Source organism: Monodon monoceros, unplaced genomic scaffold, assembly GCF_005190385.1.
Source record: "Monodon monoceros isolate NGI ecotype Baffin Bay Population unplaced genomic scaffold, NGI_Narwhal_1 Super_Scaffold_9, whole genome shotgun sequence".
NCBI classification, from domain to species: domain Eukaryota; kingdom Metazoa; phylum Chordata; class Mammalia; order Artiodactyla; family Monodontidae; genus Monodon; species Monodon monoceros.
The window spans coordinates 23,049,420-23,055,419 of NW_021703786.1; the positions used below are offsets into that span (position 1 = coordinate 23,049,420).

Sequence of the window (6,000 nt, forward strand, 5' to 3'; positions counted from 1 at the left end):
TTTCACAGCAAATGTTTTCAAACTTTAGCTTATATCAGCATCACTGCAGGGCCCCAGCCCCAGAGATTTTCTTCGGGGTGAGGCTTGAGAATTTGCATTCCTGACAAGTTCCCAGGTGATGCTGCTGGTTCTGGTCCTGGGACCACACTGTTTTTGTAAGAATGAAAAGGTGTTCTCAATTTAAATAAAGTCAAGGTAATCACAACTACAAGTAGAAACTAGAGATTTGGAGTAGAAATCCTGGCCAGGGCCATGTAAGGCCAGTGCTTCCTAGAGCAGGCTGTAGGCTCACTGGCCTGTAGACTGAATGACGGAGATTGCGGGGTCAGTCTAGCAGAGTGGAGTTACAAGGAACCGTGCATGAATCTCTGCTCAGCCCATGCTGGCTGTGTGACCTTGGGCAAGTTGCTTAACTTCTCTGAGCTTCAGTTTGCTCATCTGTAAAATGGGGTCGTGCTTCTTATGTATGCATACTACGCATGGTAATTGAGTAGGCATTCAGCAGCAAGAGATTCAAGTCCAGGCCATTGGGATCTCACAACCAAGCTCTAAGGCCATCTCGCCCACCTCACAGCCCCCTTCAAAGGCTTTTATAATGATTTACAAAACATTGGGTCAGAGCCTGGCACACGGTGAGCACTCAACCAAGATTGTGGTGGTTGTTACAGCTGGTGCCTGGACACGTACTTTTCTCTGTCCTTATAGGCTATGCTCAAGGACAGCCTAGTACGTGGCTTGACTACTGCATGGGTCTACAGAGTGTCAGATCCCAAGATCACCCCCATACAGGGAGGGGCCCGACATATGATGTTATGTTATACAGGTTACGTTTAGTCCTCGAGTGAGAAAAGTTTGTGAATATGTATTACTTAGAAACCTACTGGCTCATGAAGGACTTGAGTTGTTTATAAAGCCAGGCCCTCTGGTCTTCTTTTTGGAACCCAGCCCCCTCTCATGGGAAGCCACCCTGCAGAGTGGGAAGGAGGAGCCAGTAGCCGTGGCAGGTGACCTGCTGAACTAAGATGCTGGGGTGCCAGGAGGAACAGTGACTGCATGTGACGCCATCTAGTGCCCACAGTGAGCAAGTGTCCTGCCACCCAGTCTAAAATGTCTGACCATTAGATCAGCTGTAGGTGATATTCCTCTACAATCACAGGGAGGTCTGAAATGAGCTGGGATCCTGAGAGAATATTTTTAAAGGGGGTGATCTATGTAGATGCAGCAAGTTTACCCATAAACATCAAACAGCCAAAGCGCTGAGGGAGGGCAAGCCTGAGAGGGTCTCTCATAGAAGGGAGAGAACCTTCTCTCTGGAAAGCATGGATGTCAGGGTAGCCAGCTGCCCTTTTCTTCCTTTAACCGTAACTACAAGGGGGAGAATAAACTGAGATGCTTTACTAGGAACTCAGATGGGAAACTGAATGCTTTCCTTAGGAAATATGCCCAAGACAGCTCCTTGGCTTGTTAGAGAGAGCAAAGGCAAAAATTCAAGAGACATACTCTTGTTTTTTTACTGTGAGGCTGTTTTCTTTTGGGGACTGAGTATTAGCTTAAAAAATATTTGAGTATAGTCAAAGATCACTTTAAAAAAATCAATTAGAGGGCTTCCCTGGTGGCGCAGTGGTTGAGAGTCTGCCTGCCCGTGCAGGGGACACAGGTTCGTGCCCTGGTCCGGGAAGATCCCACATGACGCGGAGCGGCTGGGCCCGTGAGCCATGGCTGCTGAGCCTGCGTGTCCGGAGCCTGTGCTCCGCAACGGGAGAGGCCACAGCAGTGAGAGGCCCGTGTACCGCAAAAAAAACAAAAAAAAAAGAAAGAAAAATCAATTAGAGCACAGGGAACTATATTCAATATTTTGTAATAACCTATTAGGGAAAAGAATCTGATAAAGAATATATATATGTATATATACATAAATATGTATATATACAAATATATACATATATATATATATAACTGAATCACTGTGATGTACACCTGAAACAAAAAAGATATTGTAAATCAACTATACTTCAATTAAAAAATTTTTAGTTAAAAAAATCAATTAGATATTACCAGGTGTTTATGGTTTTTAACCATTAGAGTATGTGTCCAGGGTCAGGGGTGATAGCCATGGGGTCTGGGCCCAGTGGCAGCAATGGGACCTTGTTGGGCTAGTTCAGGGGCTTGAACCTGGCCTCCCTTTCCCCCAGCTCTGGGTAAGCTCTGCAGCTGTAATGAGGCCACCCAGCCACAGTCAGGTGCTGTCACAACAACAGAGAACCACCTCGGTTCCTCTTGTAAATAAAAGGGCTTCAGGCATTGGTGAGGTCAAGGGCCCAGCAACCTCCTGGGGCTTCTGAGCCACTTCCCATAATGATCCAATCAGAACTGGAGGGTGAGTTGATCCACCCACGTGCAGAGTCCTGGGCCTCCTCAGGTATAAGCTGCTGGGTTCCCACCAGCTCCTGAACTTTCACCCATTTCCAGATCAGTGCTCCCCTTCCCTCAAAGTCTCCCCGTTTGCCCCCTGAAATGTGTTTTACTGGAGAGAAATTTGCCTACATCCCACCCCTGCACAGACCCTCCCTTTGTTTTCTTGCCCTGACTGGAGCCGGGCCCCCTGTGAGGATGCCTCTTCCCCCATTCCTCGTATCTCGGGGCTGGGCGGGCATTGGGTACTGGCTGGCCCCACATGGCTTCAGCGTTCTGGAAGCAAGCCCTCCCTCATGTGCCAGTTCTGCATCTCAAGGCCATTTCCCCTACCTGGAGTTCATAGCCGTTCCTCCTACCTGGGGTTCATGGAGGACGTTGGCTCTTCCTGTTTCCCCCTACCTCCCCCACCCCTGACTCCTGCTGTCACCCTGGGCAACCACTGTGTCTACCAGAAGGCCCACCTGAGCGCCAACATCTGCTTCGTTCCTCAACTACAAGTCTTTACCTCCATCCTACCACCCACCCCTTCAGTCACATCTTACTTTGTCACCATGCAATACTGCTTCCCTCCATATTCTTCATCTCCAGAATCTTCTCCGACCACATCCCTGTCTTCCTCCATCAGTCTGGACCAGTGTCCCCTCTTTGCTCCTGCTGTGCCCATATGGTATCCCCCATCCCCAAACAGACAAGGTTTCCTCTGCAGGCTGCAGCTCTAGCCAAGGTTGCCTCCACCTACAGTTATGCATGAGTGAGATGTAGCTAAGGAGGGCAGATTTACCCAATGGAACCAGAGAGAGGCTTCAACTTGGAGACTCAGGGAAGGAGGGTGGAGGTTGGGAGTGACATGTGGGAACTGGATTTAACCAGAAGTTGGTTCATAGAACATTTGACCCTTCCTCCCTACCCCTGATGTAGAGGGGCAGACAGCAGTAGCCAATCCCGAGGCCAACGATCAGAAGACTCTTCTCCAAAGACACTTAAGAACCCCAGAGCAAAGACCTCTGCAAGCTGGCATTTAAGGGTTCCCATACGGTTACCTAAAAACAGAGCTCATCAGTTGACAAGGTCTACCCACCAACATGGGGCCTCAATCACCTTTTCATGGCCTCATTTTTAAGTGTGTGTAACCTATCAAGGATCACCAGACCTTTAAGAAAATCTGCAACTTGGGAAAGATCAAGATAAGCAAAAATGATCTCAAAGGATACAGAGATAATACAGGGAACTGAAAAACACACACAAAAAGTCTATTTGTTTTACTCAAATACTAATTTCCCCGTAAGAAAGGGACAGGGATCAAGAACCCTTGGAGATTAAAAATGATTGCTGAGGGACTTCCCCGGTGGTTAAGAATCCACCTGCCAATGCAGGGGACACGGGTTCGAGCCCTGGTTGGGGAAGATCCCACATGCCGCAGAGCACCTAAGCCCGCGTGCCACAACTACTGAGCCCGCATGCCACAACTACTGAGCCCGTGCTCTAGAGCCCACGAGGCACAACTACTGAGCCTGCATGCCACAACTACTGAAGCCCGTGTGCCTAGATCCCGTGCTCTGTAACGAGAAGCCACCGCAATGAGAAGCCCTTGCACTGCAACAAAGAGTAGCCCCCGCTTGCCGCAACTAGAGAAAGCCCGCACACAGCAACAAAGACCCAACGCAGCCAAAAATAAATAAATAAATAGATTAAAACTCTTATTAAAAAAAAAAGATGGCTGAGGGATTTCCCTGGTGGTCCAGTGGTTAGGACTCGGTGCTGTCACTGCCGTGGCCCTGGGTTCAATCCCTGGTCGGGGAACGAAGATCCCGCAATCTGGGGGGTCGTTAAAAAAAAAAAAAAAAAAAGGATTGTTGAAACTAACAAAAGCGTCACAGAAAACTTGGAAAATTTCCAAGAGGCACAAAAATCAACAAATGGAATATAAGAAATAAAAGATAAGTGACATGGAGGGTTAAACCCAGAGTCCCAACATTCTACTGTTAAAAGTTCCAGAAAATAAAAACAGAGAAAACGGAGGGGAGACAACTGTTTAAAAAATACAGAAGCACATTTTTCTTAGGGGAAGCACACAAGCCTTTAGGTTAAAAGGGCTCCCCCCGTGCCCCGCACCCAGACTTCAGTGCAAACAAGCATCAGGAGACCGTCGCAAAGGTTTCCACGGATCACACCCTGCTGTCACGGCAGGGGGCTGGGGGTGGGTCCTGGGGGGTCCCTGACTGAGGCCTTGGCCTCATTCTTTCAAACCAGATGAGCCGGCACTCCGCCCCTGCTTCAGTAAGACAACTCACCCCGCCGTGGAACTGGATGACCAGCTACCTCTCAGTCCCTGGCACTGGCTTGTGGAAACCAGGATTTTTTAAAAAAGTATATCCAATATCATTCAAATTGGAACTTTAAAACTGATATATATTCATTTTTAACAGGTGAAAGTCACACCACAGCATTAAAGATGACCATCTTGTGAAACTTCTTTCTATAATAAGCATCACCGGGAGGTTAAAGAATGCAGAGGCCCTGGCTTGTTGAAGCAGGATAGGGCCTGGGCATGTGTATGTTTACCAAGTTCCTCAGACCATGGCTCTGATACCGTCAAAGTTTGAAAACCACCGGCTTAGCTAAAAACGTTAGAACAGTTGAAAAACGGCACTGGGCTTTGTCAAGATCTGGTTACAGCAAATCCGACATAAGAGGGCTTCCTTTTCAACCAACACTTTCTCCACTCTCTGCCTGCCCTCCCAGCCCCTGTGACAGCCACCAGCCACCTGGAGTGACACACCATGGCTCACAGGCTGCCAGGGGAAGAGCAGCTTTGCTAAGCAACAGCTGTGGTTTTATTGTGTTTTTCAGCATTGTGGTTTTATTGTGCTTTTCCTGTTTCTTCCTTCTGCAGCACGAGAGAAAGAAGGTGGGCTTCTGAGCCTCCCAGAACGGAAGTCAGACCTCAACTCCACACTTCGTGGGGCCGAGGGTAAGTTACCCACCTTCTGACCCTTTGTCCCCCCTTCGCTCCCCCTAAAATTGTTCTGGGTGCTGAGGAGAAGGTATCTCCTCTCCATCTTCACCCTCCACCCCCTCCCTTCCAACCTGGCCATCCCAGCCCCTGGGAAAAGACCATAACAAACCCTGCAGCCTTGTGCCAAGGAAGGGCAGTGGGGGATGCGCTATTCCCTGCCCCACCCACCTCCCCTAGTTGCATTCAGCCTACGTCGCATCAGGTGTTGCCCCAGCACGGTAACCATCCAGGTAAGCCAGTCCAGGTAACCATCAGGGCCAAACATGTTATTTGTTGGTGGGGAAAGTCAGAGCAGCAGGTAGAGAATCCCTCTTCTCCGCGCCCTTGCGTCATCTGAGAGCACCAGCTTTCGATCCTGCTAAAGGCAGACAGTCCAGCATCGGCCTCACATTTCCTGGGCATATGTAGTGGCCTTTTCCCTGGACCTGTACCTACTGTCTGAGTCAGGAGGGCTCAGCTCAGCCGCGGTGATGAACCCAGACATTTCTGTGGCCGAGCGCAAGGGTTTCTTGTTTTGCTGATGAGAAGTCTGTTCTGAGTCAGGTGACTCTGTGATTCACGTGGCTTCC

The 6,000-nt window shown here is 49.1% G+C and overlaps 1 non-coding gene across 1 annotated transcript; it reads left to right on the top strand.

The window, feature by feature from the left end:
• The first annotated feature begins 4,142 nt into the window (after positions 1–4,142).
• TRNAD-GUC lies at positions 4,143–4,215 on the top strand. The gene has a single exon. It is a non-coding gene; the product is annotated as a tRNA-Asp (tRNA).
• The last annotated feature ends 1,785 nt before the right edge of the window (positions 4,216–6,000 follow it).